A 27,587-nucleotide genomic window follows, 5' to 3' on the forward strand; every position below is an offset into this window, starting at 1 on the left:
CATATTCCTTTTTCGTAAATAATCTATCTCAGTCTAGAAAAGGGTTAAACTTATACTGAGTAGATGTGGTTTCCAATCCGTTAATGAGCTGAAAAGGACAAGCGCTCGACAATGTTTTCATATTTCGAGAGTTTGAAAAAAGCTTAAAGAGGACTCCAGGGGGGTTCATTTTTCGATGTTTAACAGAGCTCGAAAAAGAGATAAAAGTATGCTCTGTGGTCAAAAGTATAATTCACGATCGTGCACGTCAAATTCATTATATCAGCTATAAATATGTTCAAAGAAACACCAAATGGATTAAACATACCTGTTTCATTGGTAAAAATGGGTAAATAACTATAGTTTATTCATTAAATGACATGAAATAACCATAAAACAAGAATTTACCAAGTCATTTTCACCATTTGATATTTACCATTCATTTTTGTGCTTTGAAGTAGTTTTTACCTCGAACTTTAGTAGATTATTACAAGAGATTCTGTGGATCATTTGTCACACTGTCAGGACCAGGTAGGAGATCTACCTTTTAGCTTCCCTTTAAGTGCATTCTTTTACAGTTTCAAGCAAATTTTAGGTTTTTGGGGTCCCTAGGGTAAATATACTTCGCCCTGGGATCAGCGCAGCCTATCACATTGAAAATTGCATTGCAGTGCACCCAAACAGAAGGGTACCTGCTCTGTAGCACACTGTCTCAAGGCTTGGGCTATGCTAGGCGCATTTGATAAATTTGTTTCTCCTATTTTACCCAAAAATCCTTCAATTTTTTGCATGAAATGGATCCTAACTAAGCTTATGGTTTGATTGCAGGCTTTGATTGGATCATAATGACTATTACTTGGCGAGAAAGAGAGCATGAAGAATAGGATATGGTTGCCCTTAATGATCTAGGTACAATTGAGGCCCTCAGAGACTGTGGGTTACTCAAATACTTCAGGTTGTCTGAGATGAGGCAACAACTAGAACTATTGCAGTTCCTAGTTCATTCATGGGATCTAGCGAATCAGGATTTTCACATAGGAGGCAAAGTGCTTCCTATATTGATCGATGATGTTTACTTCCTTACAGGGTTGTCGAGACGTGGTGCCCCCATATCTCTTTCAGGTTCTGCCTGTGGGGGTGAATCAGTGAGGGACTACATTTGACAGTTCTATCAGCCAGGTACACAGCCTAGCAAGGATGGGAAGATCAACATCAAGGATGTTCATGATTTTCCTTTGCGAACAATCCTTTTCACTATCACAAAGTTGGCAGGTAGTGCGACACTTCATTTGGCGAACAGATCATATATGCAGTTTGCACTTGAGTGCCTTGAGCCAACTACATTCAACTGGTGTGAGGCAGTTCTCTCTTTGATGAAAGAGCAGCTGACCAAGGTAAAGAGCAGTAAGATGAAGAATTTTAGCTATGGTTCGATCTTGATTGCCTTTACCTTAGAGAGAATTCCATTGATGCAACCTCAGTATGTGGCACTGAGTTTGATTGGCCCTAGATGCAGAGATGGGTTGAGTTGATGGCTCGACATGCTGGTCAATCATCAATCTCATTTCCTCCTGCATTCTTTAGTTGGCTCAGTCGACAACACCTTGTCATTGAGGAGCATCCATATGCGGGGATGGACTTTCGTGGAGATCCAGATTTGAGGTTACCAGTGGGTGCCCAATGGGGTGTTGTACGTAAATTGTTTTGACCAAGTGTTTTTAATTTTTTAAGTTTCTACATGTTTTTGTGTTTTTAATGTTTCCAAGACTAAACTAAAAATGTACTCATGCATGCAAATTTTGGTATTGTTCGACGTATGGGTCATCAACATGAGGTGGGTAAACTAGCGCTGAGAAATGTCCGAAGAGTAGTTCTCTAGGATTTGGATTTGACCGAGACACTGGCAGAGTTATAGTATCATATAGAGGGGTTAACCCTTGGTATTCTGGATATCTGAATCGAGGAGTTACCGATGAGGCTGCAACACCATACTATTGGTGTACTTAGCCATTGGATGAGGCTATTGGGCATGATAGCTCAGGTTGTGACCTATTATCATGAGCATCATTAGGTCTACTTAGGATGTTTTTCTATATGCATTTTGAGTTTCGAGGTTAGATGACCAACATGTCTTGGACACAAATTTTGTAAAAACTTTAAAACATCTATATATTTTTTACTTTCAGTGTTTTTATATATGGTTATGTGCAATCCTATTCAACTGTTGAAGTGAATTGAAAAATTTACTTTTACATGTGTCGCAAATGTCTATTTAACACATAATTCGCCAATGAATCAGTTAATGTGTTAAAGTTCCTAGAAATGTGTTGACATTGCATGTAATCAAAATGTCTTTCTAAGAGATGAATTCTAAGGAACATACGATAAATTGTATAAACATTTGTTAGTTGCAGTATGACAAGTTGTGAGTCCAGCCTAATGATGATTTGGAAAATTCCAAATGAAATGGCATCAGAGAGGAGTTCGATCAATGCGCTATACTCAACGATATTATTCGTAGAACGACTGATACAAATCCCTTGAAAACTCACTAGCTCAAATGTACTATCATGTGATTTACGCCGAAAAGCTTTCCTCATAAACTCACTAACTCGCCACTTAGAGCGAATATGGCCCATGCTACAGAAGATAGGTTCTGGGTACTATGACTAGCACCATCGGCATAACCAACAAATGGTTCCAAAGATTCCAACATCTGCAGCAAATGAAAAGTGGATTACTTAACCGCATAAAAACCCTAAAAGTCACACTGTAACACACACACATGCAAACAAATCATATCTATAGTGCTTATTACCGCGCAAAATAAGCCATTGTAACGTTTCAAATACAACTGGTTACGGGGCTGTGACAATGGAATTCCATCATAATCAACTAACTCATAGGCACCTTTTGCCAAAACACACTTGATAATACAGGGGCCCATCCTTAAAGGTTCAAATTTCCCTGCTCCCAGTTTATCAACTTCTTGATCATAAAGCAAGACCATGTCTCCTTAAGAGAAAATGCGAGGCTTGACATTTCGTTTCTTACGTGCTTCGTTAGCCAATGCGACTTCACGACAAGTTTCATCTAGATGGATGAGCTCTAAGAAACGTGATTTTTCTTCAGAAGCGTCGGGTAACAATTTAATCGTGAGTTTTAATGACAAAATTTCACATTGTACAGGTAAGATTGCCTCCATACCATACACCAAATTAAAAGGTGTGAATCCAGTTGCATTTCTCACCGAGGTTCGGTAAGCCCACAAAGTCGAGTACAAGATTAAATGCCAGTTTCATTTATGAACTCCTATCATTCATTGGAGCATTCGCTTAAGGATTTTGTTGATGGCCTCAACTTGTCCATTAGCTTGCGGATAATAAGGAGTAGAACTATCATGTGAAAGTCCTAACTTGGTAGTCAATTCAGTCATCATATGGTTGCGAAAATGTGACCCATGATCTGTAACTATAGCTTGTGGTACACCAAACCATGCAACCACATGGTTGAAGAAAAAAGAGCAGTCGTCTCACCGCTGTTGTTTAATGTAGGCATGGCCTCGGCCCATTTCGTAAAATAGTCCATGACGACAATTATATACCCATGCCCCTTGGACGAGGTAGGGTTACATGTCATAAAATCGATGCCCCATTTTGAAAATGGTCCAACAACAATGATAGGATGCAATGGTGCAGGTGGTAATCGTGTTTTGCGGTCAAAAATCTGGCATGCATGACAACTTCTGACAGTAATAATGCAATCATTGAATATAGTTGGCTAGAAGTAACTAGCACAGAGAATCTTCTGTGTGGTAGCATAACCAGATAAATGTCCACCACAAGCACCAGAATGGCAATCATTCAAAACTTTCTCGGCTTCCTCATGAGTGAGGCACCTTCGTAAAATTGTATCAATACCACGACGGTAAAGAGTGTCGCCAATGATCATATAATCTTTGTCTTGGTAATGAATACGTCGCTGTTGCGAGCGAAAGGTATCAGGCTAGAAAGTTTGGATCTCGAGATAGATCAGTATATCTCCATACCACAGGCTAGATGATGAAATCAAGAACATAGACTCATCCGAAATTAATGGTTCCGTTGTCGAATTGATATCGGTAGAGAGAAGGTCGCAAAGAAGCTCGACGAAGACTAGAGATTTCTTTGACTTGGATTTGATGAATTCCAAATAAAACCCTTGCAAAATGACAATCCATTTTGAGTATTTGTCCCCCAACAATTGACGTGAAAAAATGTATGTCATAGGGTTGCAATTCGAAATGATAGTGGTCTTTTGAAGCGGGCTATAGTGGCGAAATCTTTGTACAGCTTGAACAGTAGCCAAAGCCAGCTTTTCGACATAATAGTACTTAACTTTCGTATCATTGAGATTGCGACTCAAATAATAGATCAGATGTTTAGTCCCATCTTCTTCTTGGACTAAAACCATAACAATGGTTGTATCTGCAGCAGCGAGATACAAGAAATAGTCGTTTTGATAATTAGGGGCATACATTAATGATGCTCGAATCAGGGTATCTTTGAGAGCATCAAAGGAAGCTTGCACAACCTGGTCCCAATGGAAGGGTATCCCCTTTTTCAAAATATGAGTAAATTCTTTAGCCATTTCAGCATAGTTGGGAATGAACCTCCTTAGAAAGTTAGCCTTCCCTTGGAGTCTCTATAACTGCAGTAAATTAGAAGGTGGAGGTAGATCAAGAATTGCCTTAACCTTCAAAGGGTCGAGTCGAATTCCTTCTTTAGACACTACGAAACCAAGAAAACAACCAGAACCAACACAAAACACACATTTATGTGGATTGAGTCGAATTTTGTAGTGTTGGCACCGTAAAAATATAGCTCTCAGATGTTGCGGGTGATCATCCCATTTCCGTGAATGAGTAGGTAAATCATCTAGATAGGGTTGAACAATGTGTTTGATGTCATGGAAGGCATAATTCATTGCCCTATGAAAAGTTTCCCCAGCATTCTTCAAACCAAAAGGGAGTTTCCTATACACGAATGTGACCCAGGGACAAATAAAAGCATTTTTATATTGGTCTTCTGGGTGGATATTGATTTGATTATAGCCAGAAAAGCCATCCATAAATGAGAATATTTCACATCTGGCACAGTCATCAATTATCTGGTCGATAAAGGGAGTGGGATAGTTGTCTTTTGGACAAGCGTTATTAACATCCCTATAATCAACACACACTCGTATTGTTCCTTGTTTCTTCATGACAGGAACAAGATTGGAAACCCAATCAGTAAGAGGAACAGGGTAAATGAAACTAGCATGCAAAATTTTTTCAATTTCTGCTTTTATGGCAGCAACCTTCTTTGGATGAACAGGACAGAGGCGCTGTCGTACCGGTTTGACATCAGATACATTTTAATCTCATGTTCAACAATACTAGAATCAATTCCTGGCATTTCCTCATATGACCAGGCAAATATGTTGCGGAATTCATGGAAAAGAGCATGGTAAGTTTCAAGTTCGGATGGAGAACAAGATTTGCCAACATGGATGTTCTCTACAATTCTAGGCTTGGTCGAAATGTCAATAGAAATGGTTTCTTTGATATTTGACAAGTTTCGTTCGGAATCGATTGTGTCTATAAAAACAAAATTCGAAAGGAAATCAACAATTGAAAGGTGATTTGGTTCATTTGAAACATCTTCTATGTGATTTGGAAGATGGGATCGATGATGATAATCTTCCCATGGTTCTTCTCTCATCATTGATTGGACGATTCCTTCATCAGTAGAAAATGTACGTGAAAAAGGATCAAAGGAAGTACCATATTCTAACGAATGATCAACCCATACAATTGGTGATAATGGATTTGGGTTTGCCGCACAAGCCAAAAAGATTGATTTCTATGCAAGCTCAATGGGGCTTAGCAGCATGGTTTCATTATGCATATCATCTTCAGAATTATTGGGAATCTTCCATGAATCAGATGAAGTGGAAGATATCATGTTGCAAGTCTCAACTTTTGCCACTTCCGCCATTTGTGATGGTGACGGTAGCGAAAAAGTACCCATTAGGGAAGGATCTTTAAAGAGACCTACTCCAACGTTCTGAAGAGATATCGGGGGTCCGTGAACTAACAGAATGCTTCTAGTAGCCTGTGAACTAGAGGAAAAGAAGCCGAGTTGATCAATTACTATGATTCCGCCTTTATGAGGGAAAGTGATCATACGAAAGTATGTCGAAACCACAACAGCCATAGCATAAACCCAAGGTCTTCCTAGCAAAATGTTGTAGTCAAGGGGTCTGTCAACGACCTCAACTTCAACAGTTACAGTTTTGCCCCCTAGTTCTATCTACAAGTTACTTAAAATTCCAGAAGGCATATATGTGTGACCATCAAAAGCTTTTAAAGTTGTAGGTGACCATGACAAAGGCGGGAAGCCAAGTGTTTTCCAACAACTCATCAATATGATACAAGTAGATGCACCCTCGTCAACAATGGTTCGATGAACGAGTTTATTCAAAGCCTTTACTTGAATCAGGAAATCTAATTGAGCTGGTAATTTCGGCGTATATCCCGCATAGTTGAAAACCACAAGATTGGAATCCATTGGATCAATTCCACCAATTGCTGACAACAAAGCCTTCTTTTGGGAGGGACAGTTTTGAAGCACTTCAAGCATCGACATAGCAGAAGGTGACTGAGCCAAATCTTCTACTATGTTATATTTTTGCATTGCTCGAGCTCGAGGGTTGAATGTAGACTTATGCACAAATCCTTTAGGCACTTTTATTGTTAACTCTAGTGCAATAGGCGGTGGAATAGGAATAGACGAAGTCGAAGTCAAAAGATTTGGTTGATCTGAAGCCTAGTTATTCAACGACGACGATGGATTACCATAATCTTTACTTCGTGTAGACACCAAAACATCAATTTTAGGCTTAGAGGCGGATAGCATAAGCACTTGTGAATTGGAAACATGATCTGTAGTAGCCAAATGAGTCTCTGGATTCGGAAAAGGGTCTGTCAACACAGTGGATGCACTAGAAGTATTAAGAAGTTTTGAGACTTCAGAGCGGTGAGGACAGTGTCGCGTAAAGTGATCCTCGTTATAGATCAAACATGGATAACGAGGTTTCCTAGCCAGAGAAAAGGAATCAAATGATTTCTCTTGAGGGGGAGGGTTTTGTTTCTTTTTAGCTTTCCCCTTCTTCTTGCTTCCAGGTTGCTTTTCATTCTTGCCTTTGTCAGATGACGCGACATTTATTTCAGAAGAAGGAGTATTATCAGATGCAATAGAAGTTTGATTAGAAATAACAAGTGTTTGACTAGATGGTCTACCTACTATTTGTGTGCTCGAAGAACCAATCACACCGTCACCAGCATGAGAGTCCTTACTCGATGGGGTGGAGGAACAATAAAATATGGTCTGGGTGCATTTGGAATTTTGTCATAGAACATGCCAGACTGGGTGTAAATCAAGTCTAAATATTGGGCACAAGCAATTACTTTCTCTTCAGTGAAAACTCTTCCTTTAGCCACATCCTCGGTGATAAATGACAACAAGGATTTAATAAACCACTCAGATAAAAGCTGATCAGGAACATAAGTTTTGACCATTCGACGACGACGATGCCATTCGTGAATATGCTCAGAGATGTGAGTAGCAGTAGTCTATTTAAAGTTGGTCAATAGTTCCGTTCCAGTTTCATATCATATGGGTATGTGGAAGTGGGTTAAAAACGTGGTAGCTAAGGATGTAAAGTTATCAAACGAAGCTCATGGTAACTCAATATACCACTTTTCAGTCAGACCAGTAAGTGTTCACTAGCAAAGACGTAGTCTAACTGCATCATCATTCAGGGATTTTGATGAACACCATAAATGAAAAGTCATAACATGGTTGGATGGGTCTTCTCCAGGGTTTCCATTGAATTTCGGAATATTGAAAGGAAATTTGTGAGGAATCACCAGCCACCAAGGTGCATAAAGAATTGGATCATTGGTAAGCTGATTTAAATTCGGTAATTCAAGTGTTGTGATAAAAGGCAACTATTTATTGAGGTCAGGTTGAGTGTAACCGGGGTAAGATGGAATTTCCTGGGCAATAGGCCTTTGCATACCAGCATAAGGCATATGCTGTTGGTAACCTTGATAGGGGTAAGTTTGTTGAGAAAATCCGGTATAAGGTGGTTGTTGAGCACCAGGATAAATTTTCTGTTGTCCAAACCCAACATAGGCTTGTTGACCAGGACTTGGGTAAACTTGTTGTTGACCAAACCCAACATAGGCTTGTTGACCAAGTCCAGGATAAGTTTGGTATTGTTGGAATTGCTGCTGTTGATACTATGGCTGCCATGGTTGTTGATTTAACGGTTGTTGCCCACCAATGTAAGTTTGACTAGGTTGTGAATAAACTAAACCAATGTAAGTCTGAGTCATTCCAGTAAATGGTAAATTGGCCTGAGGTTGTTGAATTCTAGGCACAAACGATTGTTGTAAAATGACCTGAGAAGACTGAATCTGTAAACCTGAAACTTGGGGGTCAGAGGTTGAAGGACCAGCTTGCAAAGGTTGAGATACAACTAATTGAGCTTGTGACTATGGTAAAGTTGTAACAATAGGCGTAGTAGGTATGGATGAGACAGATTGCATTGGTTGCGATGGATACACAAGCCTTGGTTGAATGGGAATTGTTGGCTGCCAATGATAAACAGTCATTATAGGCTGACCTAAAGACGATGACATACTGTCATATGGTTGCCCCCTAGAAAATGGAGGATAAGGAGATTGTGCATATTGTTCTCCATATGGGGGTAATCCAGTGTAAAGTGGATACATTGGATGGTAACCAGATGAACTAGCTTGATATTGACTTGATGGATCAAGCTGTTCAGTATCCGTAAGTGAAGAACCAAGTAAAATTCCTGTAGAGGACATGGGTGAAGACCATGGACTAGAAGAAACACTTGAGTGGGTTCCAGATAAAGATTGGTAACCCAGTGGGATTGACAGAATGCCATACAAATGTGACTCAGGTGTCATGGTAAACATCGAAGAAGTAGTGACAAAATATTCTGCCGCAACTGTAACAGATGGTACAGTCTGGGATGTTGATTCTGCCATAGTCAAATGTCCTAATAAATTTCCTAACGAATCAACGGGTGTCTGAAAGTAATCAGGATCAAAAGGAGCAGTAAAATGAGGAGTATGAGGATAAAGATAAAGTCTAGGTCCAAAGCGAACTAGAGTTCTGGGTGTTTCTTCCTCAGGTTCCTCTTCAATCAAAATCAAACTAGGTGGAAGGATTTCACCGTCAGGTCCGTAATAGATTTCTGGTATTTGTTCCTGAGGTAAAGGGGAAGTCTCAACAGTTACAGATGTCTGAGGATAAACTGGTCGATCATCTTCTGGTATGGTAACAACTTCTGATTGTTCAACTTCAAGAATCGAGTGTTTTAGTAAAATAAAAATAGGTTCAGGTTGGGCTTCTTGTACAACTTCTGGTTCAGAAGTAACTTCTGATTGAACAGTGATAGGTTCAGGATCAACTTCTGGTTGAACAAATTCAGGTTCAAAAGTAATTTCTTGTTTAACAACTTCGGGTTGAGAATCAACTTCTTGTTGGACAACTTGGGTTACCATTTCACTAGGTTCACTTTTAGTGTCCTCAGGTAATTGTAGAGATTCCACTTTCGTAACATATGTACCAGTAATTGTAGGAGTAACTGGGATCACAATACTTACTGGTATAGGTGACTTTGGTAATTCAGATGAAGAAGCAGAAGTTTGTGATGTACTGGATTCAGTCAAATGAGACCGCTTTTGCCGACTTCAGGGCTAAAGACGGTTTACTCGTTGTCCTCCGCGAACGGCGGGGTAAGGGTTGATGTTCCTCCACGATTACTGATTGATTTTATTACAAAAAGAAATAAACAAAAAGTGGGTAAACTAGGCAAAAGGACTACCAAGCAATTGTGAACTGCAATATAATGCCTTAGTAAACCAAGGACTTAACATACGTGAAGGCAATCTCCTCGAATGTTGTGTTTGGTGTATCACATTGTACAAGATGGCCGACTCGGTTACCTAAGGATGGATAGCAACCCAATGTAGTCCTCCCATGTATACCCGAAAGTACGTGGAGGCCCAATCCGTGTTAGCGTTGTCTAATGCGAAACCACATAGTGAGAGCATTCCTTTATACTTTTCATACTATAACACCGCCCTATATACTCAAAGGTACGTGGATGAGCTACGATATAATTATGTACGTGGAATGAGGTATCACACCCAGAATGTATCGCGGACAATTAATGACAGCTGCTATGTTTTACGACGCTGGAACACGTCTCTAGCCTAGAACCTTAAATGTTATTTGTTAGATGACAATGCTCCATTGGGTTAATTGAGATAACTTTTAAGTTGATCTTGATAAAAAGTTTGTCTTTCAGGTTCACCGCGTGATGTCTTTGAAATTCCTATAATGAAACTATGATGAGAAACATTCTTTCATTTGATTTTGAACAATGAAAACCTTAACTACAAGGGATAGAGCAATCTGAATGTTTAATCAAAGAGCAAAGAGCACATCTAATGCGATTTCCCTATACTATTCCTACAATCACACACAAACCTCTAATTGCATAATGTAAGTTTTTCTTTTCAATTCCCTTAATGTTTAGATGAGCAAAAAGAAACTAATGCACATACAATCAATCAATCCTTTTGCAAGAAATGAAATTAAGACTTTACGACACTTCCTTTTCAGAAAAGATTAATCGACTATAAGATAAATTTGAAAATGAATTGATAATGATAAATAAATCATTTAAGAAACACTAAACAATCAAGGCCAAAGTAGGGCTAGGAGGAGAAATACAACTTGATTTCAGAACCACAAGAGTCATTGATCTTTCAACAAACAACAACAGAAGCAAACTTTGGAAACATCAAGCCAAAGGTAAGTTTTTTAGCCTAAGAGGAATCAGTGTAGGCTAGAGAGGGAGACAATGCGTTGCAATGCATTGTCTCTAAGGTAGGGGCTGCTCTGCAGCACATTGTGTCAAGACTAACACTCCGCTGGTGCTAGAGAGTCAATTCAAGAGACATTCAAGCACAATTTTTGACTAAAAACACTTCAAAAAGACTAAAATAAGATCAATAAAGTCAAGAAAATTCTAGTAGGGTGTGATATGATGAGGGTAAGACACCAAGAACGACATTTGATCCCCAATATGGTCGCCAATTTGTTATATGGAATTTGCATCTACGGATAAACACATTTTCCCTAGGTGGGTGACTACACCTAGAACAACAGAAAGAAAGTAGTTTAACCTTTTCTTATAGAAGATATATGAGATAGAGGAACTTACTTGTAGTCTTTCGCTTCCTAAATCTCTTTTGAATTGCTCCCGTCGCTCCCACTTGAACTAAATCCGCTCAAAATGTACCTGCATAAAGAGAAACATAAACAAGAAATGATCAAAGCATACATGATCTATCTACTGTAAAACAATGGAATCGAAGACATTGAAACATATCATCATCACATATATGAACAATCATATGAGAAAATGAATAAGCTCTTTATTAATGTAGAAGGAAGAGTATCACCCAATATAGTTTGATCTTGTGCCACTCCTCCAGCTTCAGTTCAACCCTCGCCACATCAAAAGCACACAACTCCAGCAGCATAACATTACTTAACATAAACTCAATCCTCAAACCAACAAAGTTTCCTTACAAAATTCAAATTCTAGCCCCTTGATCACTATGATGAGTGCTTAATTTATAGGAAATGGAGGTAGTTTTGTCATAAATGAGGGTAGTGAATGGCCTTCCAAACTTGGAGTTAGTTTCCATGGAGCAAGGGATGTGAGGATAGGAGGTTATTGGATCCTTAGCCTATCCAATTTCGATATCATAGGAGGAGATAAGAGATGGGAACCTTCTAGAATCATCTAGAATGAAGGAATATTCCCAGAACCCTATGCAAATTTCGCTCAATATCGCCCAGCGCAGGCTAAAGTGGGTCTAAGTGCACTGTAGTGCAGGCCACCATGGGCCTAGCTGCTCTACAGAGCACTATTTTAAGGCTTAGGTTGCGCTGGTGTCCCAAGGAGGCATTTTAGGAAGGCTTCAGGCCATGAAACTTTCACAGAAGGAGGCATTCAATGAGTTGACTTCTCTAGGGCATGTAACAACTGAATTAGGGTTTGATGAGACCTAAAAGTACTGATCTGAATTTCGGGAGTGATGTCCCCAAATAGACCTGTAACAACCACCCTCTAGGCTTACTATATATCCTGCCATTCACCGACAAGGATTCCTAGGCCCACCGAGGCAACGCAATCCTAGATTTACCGCAACCCACAGTTTGGCTCAGGGGTCACTAGGCCAGTGGCTTTACTGTGATCCACAGTCTGGTTTAGGGACCACTAGGCCATGATATCTATCATTCAAAGGTCCACCTCACTTAGCTTTGAATCCATCTGGAAATCTAGCTCTACCAAAACATGAGAACCCCATCACACCATGACTATCTGGAAATATAAAGGCTAAGTTGAAAACACTGTCATACCTTGCAAAACCCATGTCATAACAGAAAAAGAACCACATGCAGTACCATACATGCCAAATCTAGCAAGGAAAATACACATGCAAATTGATACTCGCAAAGAATACTGTTGTAGCTGCTTGATCCTGCTCTTCCTTGGTTGATCTTTGCTTCCTCTTGCCTTCTTTGCCTTTCTTGATCCAATGCCAAAGTGCTCCAAGAAAACTCTAAGCGTCCAAGAGTGAGATAGAGAGAGAATAATGAGAGAGCTCCAAAACTGAACTGACAAAAGGCTACAAATTGATCCTCAGAAACCTTTTTTTATCAATTAGGCCTCTATTTTCTTCATTTTCCTCCTCACATGCAACATGTGACCTTTCACCTTCCTTTTCTGTTAATTTCCATTATTTTCATAAATAAATGTGCCAAAAATTCCATTTTGCCTTTCCAAAGCCTTAGCCATTGCCTTTTCCAATTTCCTTTAGCCATAATAAACCAAATGAACACCCACATTAGGATGTCTTGACCAACATTCAGCTTGGAATAAGTGTCCCATCAACCGTGGTTATTATCTTTTCATGTATTAACTTCTATTACCTGGAATTTTCACGAGGGCTGTTACATAAACTAAGGTCTGAAATTTCTAGCACATGTACCTAGATATTTCCTTCTGTCTTCTCTAGACTTCATAGTTTGAAACATTATATAGAAAACAAGTTATAACAAAAATTCCTGGTTGATGTGTTTGAAGCATAGTTTAGGAGCATTCAGGAATCCTAACTTTCTCAAAGCATATCTTAAAAATTATAACAAACCAATGCTTGAAATTTCTACCCTAGGTACCTAGAGATCTCTTCTCTATCTCTTCCATATTTCATAGTCCAAAAAATCTAAGAAAAAAAGCTATAGTGAAAATTCCATGATATCTTATTTGAAGCATATTTCAAGAGCATTTAGGAACCTTGAATTCCTCAGAGCATATCCTTGAAATAATAGTGAACCAAGATTTGAATTTTTTTTATCACATGTACCTATAGATCTCTTCTCAATATCCTCCATATTAAATAGTTCGAAACGTCTCATAAAAAAATTATAATGAAAATGACAAGTTGACCTGTTTGAAGTAGATTTCAAGAGCATTAAGGAATCTAACTTCATCAGAGCATATCTTTGAAATTATTGCAAACCAAAGTATGAAATTTCTATCACAGAGACATGAATATCTACCCTCTTTCTTTTCCAAGTTTCATGGTCTAATGCATCCCAAAAGAAAATTTATAATGAAAATTCGAAGATGAATTGTTCACTCCACAAATCACATTTATACTCCCCCTTTAAGACCCAAAGAATATTCCCTAGCTTCTCTTGCACATCTCATATATATTCCCACTTGTTTGGTCTTCAAATGAACTCATATATCCTTTTTGTATAGTGTTTATACGTTGAATTATGGGGCTGACTTGTAAAAATGGATGGGTCGACCTATACTTTATGGTTGGGTTGACTTGTACTTTATGGCTAGATTGATCTGATAGAATATTTCATTTCTCCTAATTCCCATGGAGTTATGATGAATGTCATATACCATTGGAAATGTCTTAGAATAAGATATTCAACCACACATATTATGATCCAATTTGAGCTAGGTAATTATACTAAAAATTCCTTCAAATATAGGGTATCCAAACTGGGAAACAAGAAAAAATTGGGTATCTAAACAATATTTCCAACAATATTCATCACACAATAATTATCTTAGACAATTTTAATCTCCCCCTATATTTGACATAAATGAAAATGATCTTTCCAACAATATATCCATTTGTCATTGATGGCAACCCTTAGTCTATTTTGCAATAATATTATAGTACTCCCTAACCTTTAGTTGGGAATCCATATTAGTCTTCGCCAATCTTTGACATCAATGCTAACACAATATTCAACAACATCCCTTTTTGTCATTGATAGCAACCTCGAGCACAACTACTGAAGAACTCCCCCTGTCTACAATTTCTCCCTGTTTGGCATCAATGGCAAAGAGCTACTCCCCATGTTTATAGTTTCTCCTTTTGTCTAAAATTTCTCCCCCTTTGACATTAAGGGCAAATGGTTATTCCTGATAAGCTAACTGTTTCTTGTATTTATGATTTGAGACGGATATCAAAACAATTTTCTCCTTTAGCTTCATCAAGGACATATACATTACTTGAGGTCTTGGTTGCTTTTACCACCAATGTTCTTGAACCCACTTTCCTTATTTCACATTATTTAGAATGAAATATGAGATCATATATTTTATCACACATTTTATCTACACTTACAATATTATGTTTTAGACCTTCAATGTACAGGACATTATGAGTTATAGTCTTTCCATGATTAAGATTAATTATGCCCTTTCTAGTTATCCTTGTTGATGCATTTTCTCCAAAGATAACATTGCCTTATTTTTCTTCTTTTAGAGTAAGAGATTTACTCCAATCTCCAGTCATGTGTTTTGAACATCCACTATCAACAAACCATTTGCTTCCTTTGCTTTGAGAATATAAATAAAGTACACATTCCTCTTGTATTTTTTGCTTCCTTTTCCATACCTTTGTGCATTGTCCTTTATGCTTGATAATATCTTCTTCTTTGAGTTGCTTAGGAAACCCTAATGTTTTGCTTCTACAATCTCTTTCCCTATGCCATTAACTATTGCACTTACAACATTCAACATGATCCAAGAGGGGAGAAAATGAGTTTTATCTTCAAACACAACCTTCATTAGTTTGTTGATCACAAAACCATTCTTTGAGGTATTATAAGGTCCCCTGTTTCTATTTAACACATAGTCATTTCTTACATAAGCTCTATAATTTATTGCTTTATGAAAAAAATATTTCAAGCAAAGAAATAAACAAAGAAGATATTTTGATACCAAGATGTGAGAGGCATTTTTGGTGGAACAACTCTTTTGAATTCATTCAGTTTGATGTTGTGAGAATAATCAAGTCTCTGTTTGTCTTCATCTCATTTCCTGGTTCTTCTTTCATTGTTGAAGGAGGTATTGAGAATGTCAGCATAGATTTTGGGATTTTCTCCATTTTCACTTTCTGATGGCATTGTGCTTGATTCTCCTTTAGAGGTCTTATGGTTTTCCTTGTAGCCAACACCTGTTTTGATGAAAGGTGACCTTTGATAGTTGAGAATATCATCTAATATTTTAGTACTCTCTCCAAATTTTAATCTTGGATTCAATCTTCTTCATTTTCTTTCAATTTCCTTCTCACTACTTCTTCTATCCTCTTTTCCTCCTCTAGTTATGTCTTTGGGACATAAAATAATATTTCACCAAGATCATGATCCTCTTTCTTCTCATGTATTTGTAGTCGCTCATTTTTATTTTTGATCTTGCCTCTAAGTCAATCTATTTATTCTAGGGAACTAACAAGTTCTTCTTCAAGGTTTACCTCCCCATTAATATAATTGTCCTTTGAATTTTTTTTCTCTTCTTAATTGTCTTCATTTTATTTATCAATAGTATTTACATTAATGGCTATGAAAATAAGTTATTCTTTCTCATTATTAGATGCATATTCATCACTCTCTTCTTAGGAGAAATTAACTTCTTTGGAATAAAATCATTTCTTCTTGGAATACTTTCCTTTTCTATGTCTATAAGATTTGCTTATATTTTCATGCTCTTCATCATCATCATTGTCCTCACAATTTTCATATGGACATTTAGCAGCAAAATTTCTTATTCTACCATAACTAAAACATTTGAATGGTAGCTTACCTTTGTATTTACAAAATCCTCTTTTCAACTTTCTCACAATTTGTGCTTGTTATGCATTTGTTTCATTGTTGGAATATTCATAGACTTTAAGTTCTTCAATCTTCTTTGAAACTTTGAAAGCTACATCCTTCAGAGTTGACCTTCCTTTTTAAGTCCTCATTTCATATGAAGTGAGAATCTCGTGTAGCTCATCCCTCTTCATATTTTCTAGATCGTTAATTTCCTCAATAATTCATACCTTTGCATCAAATATTAAGGGTAGAGATATTGACATCATAGAAGCATTGATTCCTTAATTTTCTCAATAAGTCTTATGACAATATTGACAATATCATTCACACAAAGGAAGTAGGCTACAATATCTTATTCATAATTCATTTCTAGCTCTCAAACTATCTTCTATGGGTTTGAAGCTTTGCTTGGTTCATCTTGACATCTTGTTCATAACTATTTTGAAGTTTGTCCCAAATGTCCTTTGCATATTCACAATGCATTACTTTGACAAAATCTAATTCTAATAGGCCAAACAAGATGACATTCATGGATTTTGCATTATTTACACAAGCCTTCTTACCATATTGATCAGATGGAGGAGTTGTTAGAGTTCTATAATCATCCATGATATATTTTCAAATGTTAAAACCAAGAGACATTAGAGAAGTCATCATCCTTACCCTCCATGAAAAACAATTTGTTCTACCAAATAATGGAGCTTTTCTTGTGAAATAACCTTAATGATTGGCCATTGTCCCTTTGAGATCTTCTTCAAGTGGTTGAACTTCTTTCGAAGGAACCTCCTTTGATACTAATTGTTGGATTCACACTTATATTAAGGGGTGGTGGTGAATCAATATAAAACAATTTATTAGTTATTTAAGCATTGATGAATCATAACCAAACAATCTCACATATGGAACAAGAGATATAAATGAAAATTTATTTATAAGGTATTTTTAGGCGCCAACCTACTGATACAAAGTTTGTAAGCACCAAATTATTGTCAAAAACTTTGTAGGTACCAACATACAAGAGACACAAATCCCCCTATAATATAGTATGCACCAACTTATAAGAGACACCAATCCCCTTTACTAAATAACTTGTACACACCAATATATAGAAGATACCAATCCCCTTTGTTGTAAAATTTGTAGGCACTAACCTATAGGAGACACCAATCACCTTTGCTGCAAGATTTATAGGCACCAACCTAAAAGAGACACAAATCCCCTCTGCTACAAAATTTGTAGGCACCAACCCACAAGAGACATCAACCCCCTCTATTATAAGATTTGTAGGCATAGACCTATAGGAGACACCAATCCCCTATGTTTCAATATATATAAGAAACAATCAACAAGATACACCAATCCCCTCAGTTATAATATTTGTAGGCACTGTTATGCAACCAACTTGCAAAATAGAAGAAAAGATAGATCAACAACTTCAAAATAAACCTCTTCGAAGGGGCAACCTCCTTTACATTACACAAATGAACAATTCTTCGATGATACAAATGAAAAGACCTCCTTTATATATATAGGAGTCTAAGGGGTCCCAATCCAATAAGAGCCTACATAACAATAATATTGTAGGGGCACAACAATAACAATAGTGGGCTTGTATGGGGCACAATAATAACAACATGGGGACTATATGGGCACAATAATACAATAAGGGGGTTGTACTAATAACAATAAGGGGTTACACTAGTAGTATAGTGACATAACATGCCCCTCTCCTTCAAAAGGTGTTGTCCTCATCGCTTGAGTAGTTCTGGATGCTTCTGTATAAAATTCTCATCTTCCCATGTGGAAACTTCAGTGGGTAAGTTCTTCCACTTGATGAGATACTCTGAAATTGATCGAGTTCATAGCTGTTAATTTCTTATTTCTGTGATTGCTTCAGGTTCCAATATGATTTTTCCTTCCTCGTCAAGTTCTGGCAATATTGTTTGAACTGGGATCTTCTCACCTATAACCTTCTTTAACATGAAACATGGAAAACTGGGTGCACTCGGGAAGATGCAGGAAGCTCCAATTTGTATGCCATAATATCAATCTTTTGTAACACCTTATACGAACCATAATACTTTGGTGATAATTTATTATCCTTCTTAGATTGCTTGAGGGAAATTTATTTGTATGGTTGTAGTCGTAGAAATACCCAATCACCTACATCAAAACTTCTTTTGTTGCGATGTTGATCTGCCTGTTGTTTCATTCTATTCTGTGCCAAAGTGGGGTTATCATTTAAGAGTTTGAGAACTTGTTGTTGATGCTCGATGTGGTCTTCCACTGCTTGAACTTTAGAATTTTCTTTTAAAGATGATGTGATGGACGATGGATGATATCCATAAAGTGCCATAAATGGGGTCATTTTTGCTGCAGTATGGAAGGAAGTGTTATTCCACCATTCAGCAAGAGGCAATGACTTGACACATTGTGTCTGTTTATTAGATACAAAGCAACAAAGATATCCTTCCAAACATTTATTGACCATCTCAATTTGCCCATCAGATTGAGGATGATAAGATGAGCTATGGGCTAACTGAGTACCGAGACAAGAAAATAATTATGTCCAAAAATTTCCAGTGAAAATGGGATCTCTGTCACTTACAATAATCTTTGGGTTTCCATGTAGCTTTTGAATTATTTCCATAAATGCAGTAGAAATTGTACTGGCTTTAAATGGATGACATAATGCACAAAAGTGTGCATACTTGGTAAGTCTATCAACTACCACCATGATGACACTCTTTCCTTCAGACTTGGGTAAAGCTGTGATAAAATCCATTGAAATCTCCTCCTAATGTTGCCTTGGAATGGATAAAGGTTGTAACAGACCTGGGGTCTTAATTGTCTCAACTTTATTTTGCTGGAAAACCGAACATTCTGCCACAAACTTTTGAATATCAGATTTAAGTCCATCCCAAAAAAAATCTTTCTTAACCCAGTGGTAAGTTTTTAAAAATCCGGAGTGCCCTCCTAAGGGAGAGGTGTGCAATTCCAGAAGAATCTTTTGTTTGAGTTGGGAATTCTTACAGAGGTATAAGCGATCTTTGTACCATAACAAATCATTTTTCTAGCTAAATGTATCAGATATACTGGGATCTTGCTACAACTTTTGAATCAGTGCCCACACTTCTTCGTCATTTTTCCATTCATCCCTTGCTTCGTTTATCCAATCTAGTTGGATAATAGAAATGGCACAAAACAATGCTTCCACATCCTCATCCTTTCTTGAGAGTGCATCTGCAACAACATTTTGTTTCCCTCTTTTGTGAATGATTTCAAAGTCATAACCCAATGTCTTTGTGACCCATTTTTTCTATTCTTCTGAAGATAATATTTGTTCTAAAATGTATTTAAGACTATCATGATCCCTTTTTACCTTGAAGTGTCTTCCCATTAGGTAAGGTTGTCATTTCTTAAGTGCATGTAGTATTGATAACATTTCCTTCTCATAAATAACTTTGTGTAAATGCTTTCCTTTGATTGGACGAATATTGAAAGTGATGGGTCTTTCTTCTTGCATTAAAACAACACCAATTCCATTTCCCGAGGCATCACATTCCACAATAAAGGTTTTTGTGAAGTCTGACGTAGCTAAGATCGGTGCTTGGCACATTGCCTCTTTAATATGTTCAAAGGCAATTGTTTCTTATGGAGTCCAAGAAAATGCATATTTCTTTAGTAATGTTGTTAGAGGTGTTGCTATTCTCCCATAATTCTTAACAAACTTGCGATAATACCCTGTCAACCCGAGAAATCCTCACAAATGCTTTATGGATGTGGGAATTTTCCATTCCATAATTGCTTTAATTTTGCTAGGGTCTACCTTAACACCTTCATGAGATACAATATGACCCAAATATTCCACCTCTTGTACTCCAAAGAAACATTTGTAGCTTTTTTCATATAAGTGTTTCTCCTCCAATAGTTTGAGCACCGTGTCAACATGTTGAACATAATCCTTCCAAGACTTGTTGTAGATTAGTATATCATCAAAAAATACTAACACAAATTTTCTAAGGAAGGGTTTGAAAATGGAATTCATCAAACCTTGAAATGTAGAAGGTGCATTGGTAAGGCCAAAAGGCATGACCAAAAATTCATAATGATCCTCATGATTTGTAAATGCCATTTTTGGAATGTCTTCAGTCTTCATTCTGATTTGATGATATCCTGCATGAAGATCCAGCTTGGTGAAGTAATTTGCTCCATGTAATTCATCCAATAATTCATCAATGACATGAATGGGAAATTTATCTTCAATAGTAAGCTTGTTGAGCTCCCGATAATCTGGACACAAGCGCCATGATCCATCGTTCTTGTTTAACAATATCACTTGAGCAGAGAAATAACTTTGACTAGATTGAATTATACCAACCTCTAGGATTTCTACAACCATACGTTTAATTTCACTCTTTTGGGCATATGGATATCTGTAAGGCCTGATGTTTGGGGGAACACTTCCTGGAATCAAATGAATAGCATAATCATGATCACAAATAGGTGGGAGGCATTTGGGAGTCTCAAATACCTTGGAATGATTGTCCAAAACTTTTTGAAGATCTGGAGAAATAGATGATTTTGATGTGGGAACCTCTAGTGAACATAATTTTGCAATTACACCCAGTTGTTATTTCTTTAGAAGCTTTGTCATGCTATTAGAGCTGATTATCTTTCCCAGTTTCCCTCCGATACCCCTTAACTCAACTTCCTTTCCTTCCCAATTTTTCAAGAAAATTTATTGAAAATTAAAAGCTATCATACCCAAAGATTGTAGCCATTGGACTCCTAGTACAACATCAACACCACCCATTGGAATGGAAAGCATTGAACTATTCATTACATATTCTCCCATATGGCACTTTCCAGAGAAATTTATGGTTCCTCCATTTACAACCATCACTTGACACTCTGGTGATGGATATAGGAAGCAATTCAATTCCTTGGCTATCTTACAATGAATAAAATTATGGGTACTACCCGAATCAATCAACACTACTACCTTTTTCTTCTTGAAATGTCCTTCTATCTTGAGAGTTTGAGGAGTGGTAATTCCTGCCAATGCATTACAAGATATTGTCGGATTCATTCGTTCTTTCTCTAGGGTTGTTTTCTGGTGTATATCCTCTTCTTTTGACATTTCTTGTTCCTTTTCTTCCTCCTCTTCACAATCTATGTAAAATAATTTCTTCTCAACATGCTTATGACCTTTAGTGTATTTGCTATCACAACTGTAACAATGCCCCTTTTCTCTTTTTTCTTTCAATTTTTGTGGTGTTAAACTTGTAGGTTGTGGAAGGTTAGGGGGAGAAACACTTCCATTTTGATAGTTTTGAGTGGTAGGATTCCTTGTTTCCATAATTTTTCTTGCCAACCTGAATGCCTTCTCCAACGAATCAGGTTCCCAAAGGTGAACCTCATGTTGGATGCTATCCTTTAAAGTCCCTATGAACACATCAATTCTATGCTCCTCTGGAATATATTTTACCCTTATATTCAATTTTTGGAATTCCTCAATGTGCTCCACCATTGAACCCTTTTGTTTGAGATTTATCAATTGGCTAAAGAAGGTGTTTCTCTTTGTATCCTCATAATGTGCTATCATTTACTCCATAAAATTGACCAAGTGATAATTTGTTTACGAAAGCAAGGCCATCGATACCATACAAACTGATTGGGTTCTAAATATTTAGTTGCAATGCGTACCTTTTGTGTGTTTTATACATTATGGAGATCGAAATATTTCTCCACCTATAGTATCCATGTTACGGGATCCTTGCCATCAAACTTCCTCATATCGATCTTTGGAACATGGTGGGCCTTGAATCCAACATTAGATTCTATGGAATCATGATTAATGTTTATTTTTTTTCTCATCGTGAGTTTCCTCTACTAGCTTTTTGCCATTAGGAAGCATTTCTTGAAGCAACTTTGCCAAACCTCCTTTCAAACCTTCCATGTCTTTCTTCAAATCTTCAATGTTTACTTCTAAACCATCCATATTATATTCCATACCATCAAACTTAGCTTCCACGCCATTCATCTTAGCTTCCACACCTTTCTTTAAACCATCCATTTTAGCTTCTGTTACTTTTTGTGAGAGTGAAATTTATTGCACTTGGTCTCATAATTTTGATATATCATGTTGCATTTCTTCCTCTTATTCATGATTCATGGCGGAGCTTTTAGGTTTCTTACTAGGTGTTTCCATTTTCTCTCTTTAAGGAATCAATTAATTATAATTATGCTTCACTATGCCCTTTGAATTACTTCAAACTAATTTTTCAAACCAAACTTATGCAAAATTTTAAAAAGACTACACACCTTTTTTTGCTTTGTAGGAGCTCGATATTGAATATGTTGTATCTCTGTAATTTCAGATCTCCAAGGTCTGAAATTTTGTCTTGTGGTATCCCTTTGAGTCCTATTTCCAACCCCACAAGAATGATCGATATTGGATTCTCCACGAAAGAGTTATTCCAAATATCCCACAATCGTATGATAATAGACTTGTTCAGTAGAGTGAACTTGTAGGAAGTGCCACATGTCACTGTTTCGACCTTCGGGCCTAGAAACGATACAAAGAAAACTGCAGTCCATATTGTTTCTGTAATTTTTTATGAAATTTAATCTGATGCTTAGAGAGAAAGTTATGACGATTTTCCCTAGGTCACCTATTTGAGATATAATTCGGGCGCTTGCAAAAACCCTAAATTCCTTGGATCATATCTCCGAAAATATACAGAGAAAAGATCTGAAATTAGGACGCAAGTTTCATCAATATTTATACTTAAATGGTTTTTAATTACAACTTATAAAACTTTGTAGAAAAAAATTTATAGCGAAAATTCCACGATAACATGTTTGAAGCAGCGAAACCCTAGAATCCAAAGCTCTGATACAAAATGTTATGCAACCAGCTCACAAAATAGAAGAAAAGATAGATCAACGACTTCAAAATTGCCTATTCAAGGGGGAAAACTCATTTTTTTTTCCGGGGAAAAAAGCAAAACTTTCTATTATGGTGATAAAAAGTTTTTACACATTTGTTCTTAAGCCATGCTGGGCTCATTTTTACAATCACAGCTCAACCCTCAGGGAGCTTTCTGCGGAGTCTGTCCTGTATATGTCTTCCGCCCGGAAGGGGGAATTAAAACCATAAAACAAAAGTACACTAATACATGTGATACTCGGGGTCTCCTTCAAAGAAAGAAAACAACCCCATTCTGTCAAGTATGTCCACCAGTCATTTTAGAGCCAAAAAAAATATAGAGGTCTGTAAGCTATGATCTAAATTCCGAAAGTTCACCCTGCTATGGATAAATATGTACAAAAAGTAAACAGAAAATATAGAAAAACTGTAATATTTGCCGACAAAAATGGAGCCAATCAAGATCTGTCATTACTGTTGCTGCTCATAAGGAGGCTGTTCTGTTCGGTGAGACTGTCCCTGATATATCTCTTCTATCGCCCAGCTGCCCGAATCCTGTTGAAGACCAGCCTTAGATAACTGATCTGCTTCTTCGTTCTTCTCCCTGTAGATATGGCATAGTGAGAACCTGTTAAAGTATGTCTTCAGATATAGAATCTCTTCAACAATTGTCATCAAAATTTGATTTTGACAAGCAGCTAAACCATTGATCCAATTTATAACATTAAGAGAATCCCCAAAAATCTGAATGGTGTTGATGTTTTTGTGTTGTAGCCAGCATAATAGGAGACGTAAGGAAGAGAGTTCTGCAAAATTATTAGTTCCTGTACCCAACCCAACCGAGGCTTTTAGAGTATGTTCTGAGTTGATATGTATGCACATGCTTGCACCAGCCCTATTGTTTTGTGATGCCCCGTCAAAATAACCACAAGGGATATCCTCCTGTATGATGATGTTGTTTTGTTTAGGTCTGGATTATTTTTCCTCAGGGGGAGGTAGAGCAGAGTAAATGGCAATAATATTAGATGCAATAACAGAAATCGGTGTATTTTGATCTTGGAACAAACTCTTGTTTCTCGCAAGCCACACACCCCAGCAGTAGATGATTGGCAAGTTCCTCATATTCCCAACCGAATATGTTTGCCACCATTTCCTCCAAGTATCACCCAGCAATTCATTTCCCCACTGTGCAGTCACCTTAAGAAAACCGATGACCTCCTCCCATAATTTCCTCGAGAAAGAACATGTGGTGAAAAGATTGTTTGTAGTTTCCTCCTCAGATTTGCACAAAGGACATCGCCCTGGACCAGCTAAAAATCTTGATTGAAGATTTTCCCACGTTGGTGCCTTCCTATTTAAAATACACCAGAGAAAGAGTTTGGATTTGGCATGACTTTTAAGTTTCCATATATCTTTGGCCCACCATTCCGGTTCTCCCCAACCTATCTTTCCCATTAGATAAGAATATCCTTCTTTTGGTGTATACCCCCCAGTTTTGCTGTGAGCCCACATTAATCTATCAGGTTCCTCTCTTATCCTAACATTGGATCGATTAAGTTCTTTGATGTAGCCTGTCCATTCATTCTTCCATCTAGCATTTAGTCCTAACTCTTCATCGTCCTTCCAAGCCTGTCCCCAAATAGTAGACTGCCCTACTCTTTCAACCTGATATATATAGGAGATACCTTTGGACTCAAGATGTCGAAGAAGTCCTGGTGATAAAGCATATGCTTCATTACACCCAACCCAAGGGTCCCTGCCAATCCTGATTTGTCTGCCATCTCCCACTTTCCATGCTAACCCTTGCTCAATTACTGAGAAAGCCTCCACCGTTGCCTTCCAAATTACAGAAGAGTTTTTTGCCTTCTTATTCTGACTCCGAATCCAATCATCCAAAGGCATTGGATCAATGTACTTCCTTTTAACCACCCTTGTCCACAGATTTTCAATAGTTATAAGCCTCCATCCTGACTTTGCTGCTAACGAGGTGCTGAACTCAGGGAGTCTTTTAATCCCCCAACCTCCCCACTCTTTTGGTCTGGCCACTTTATCCCAGGCCACCCATGGTAATCCGGAGGATTCCTTAGAGCCTGCCCATAAAAATCTGCAACATATCCTTCTAATTTTCTCCATTACACCTTTAGGAAACCAGGTTAGGGCAGCCCAGTAAACTGGGATAGCTAACAAGACTGATTTAATAAGAGTCAACCTACCTGCTCGGGACAGCCATCTATAACTCCAATGTGAAATTCTTGCTTCAATTTTTGCTATGATCCAATTCCAGTCTTCTTTTCTGTAAGCAACTGGTTTTAACCAAAACCCCAGGTATTTAAAGGGAACATCCAGAGGTTGACACGGAAACGGAAAAAGATCAATCAATTGATTTCTTTCCCTCCTGTCTACAGCTGCCAAACAAACCTGAGATTTCCCAGAATTTATCTGCATTCCAGTTGCTTTTAGAAAAAGATCAAAAATGCATTTTAACTCCTTTAATTCGCTGTAATTACCATTAGAAAAAATTAATATATCATCAACGAAAAGCAGGTGGGTGATGTAGAGATTTATTGCTACCTCAATACCTTTTACCTTATTCTCACTTCTGGCTTTATGTATCAGTCTACTTAGCCCTTCTGCCACAAGGAGAAATAGGAGAGGGGATAAGGGACACCCTTGTCTGAGGCCTCTCTGACTAGTAAAAAATGGGGATGCCGCTCCATTGACCAATACTGCAAAGCTGACGTTTGTTATGCACCCCATAATCCAGCTGACAAAAGGATAGCTGAATCCCACATGAGTAAGAATCATTCGAAGATAGAGCCAGCTAATCCTATCATAAGCTTTGGAAAGGTCTATTTTAAGAACAACACCCTTCTTTTTCTTTGTTTTGACACTATGAATTACCTCCTGAGTGACCCCTATAGCTTCATGGATTTGTCTACCATCCAGGAACCCAAATTGTTCCATAGAGATGTTCCTGGACATGATCGGATTTAATCTGAGGGCTATAACCTTTGAAATAATCTTGTATATACAATTACACAAAGAAATTGGTCTGAAATCTTCAAAACTTTCCGGTTCATCCTTTTTTGGAATGAGAGCAATGAATGTTGAATTAAAAGGTCTATATATTTCTCCTTTCAACCTAGACTCTTCAACAACTTCAGTTATCTCATCTCCAATTTGATCAAAAAAATATAGAAACAATTCTATTGTCCAGCCATCAGGGCCTGGACTCTTGTCTTTACCCATTAGCTTCATAGCTGCTTCAATCTCCCCCTTTGTGACCGGAATTGTAAGATCTTCAGCTTCATCTTCCTCAATGAATCTAGGAAAACATTGTACAAATGAACAATTCTCGGATGATACAAATGACAAAACCTCCTTTCTATATATAGGAGTCTAAGGGGTCCCAATACAATCAGAGCCTACATAACAATAATATTGTAGGGGCACAACAATAACAATAGTAGGCTTCTATGGGGAATAATAATAACAACATGGGGACTATATGGGCACAATAATACAATAATGGGGTTGCACTAATAACAATAAGGGGTTACACTAGTAGTATAGGGACCTAACAAGCACCAACCTATAGGAGACACCAATACCCTTTGTTGCAGGATATTCAATGGAACAAACTACTTCATATACTTTGCTTGCTACTTCTACCTTCACCAGGTCTATTAGCTGTTTTTCCCTTCACTAGGTCTACTTATTGCTTCTACTTTTAATGTTTTGTTAGTTTCTTTTGCCTTCACTAGGCCCACTTGCCGCTTCTGTCTTCACTAGGTTTGCTTGCTACTTTTGCCTTCACTAGGTTTGTTTCTCCCAAAACTTGTTGTTTTTCGCATCTTTTGAAAGAAAAAACTTGTAAAACATGCCATGTTTCCAATTTTCTAAATATGATCATGAAATTTTTAACTAATGCACGTCTATATGTATCTTCAGATTTATGAAATTTTCATAGTTTGAAAAGCCCCTAAAAATAAGTTATAGCAAAAAATGTCAAACTAACTTGTTTGGAGCCTATTTCAGGACTATTTAGTAACCCTAATTTCTATAGGGCATATCTTACAGAATATAATGAACCAAAGGTTGAAATTTCGACCACTTGTACCTAGAGATCTCTCCTCTACCTCCTCTAGATTTTAGAGTCGGGAACATCTCAGAAAAAAGTTATAGCAAAAATTCTAAGTTGACCTATTTGAAGCATATTTAAGGATTATTCAGGAATCCTAACTTCCTCAGAGCATATTTCCAAAACTATAATGAAACAAGGTATGAAATTTATACTACAGGTACCTACAAATATCTCCTCTATCTCCTCCATATTTTAC

The sequence above is a fragment of the Pinus tabuliformis genome, chromosome 3_2 (assembly GCF_031772625.1).
Source record: "Pinus tabuliformis cultivar Carrire ecotype Pingquan chromosome 3_2, CPIR1, whole genome shotgun sequence".
NCBI lineage: Eukaryota > Viridiplantae > Streptophyta > Pinopsida > Pinales > Pinaceae > Pinus > Pinus tabuliformis.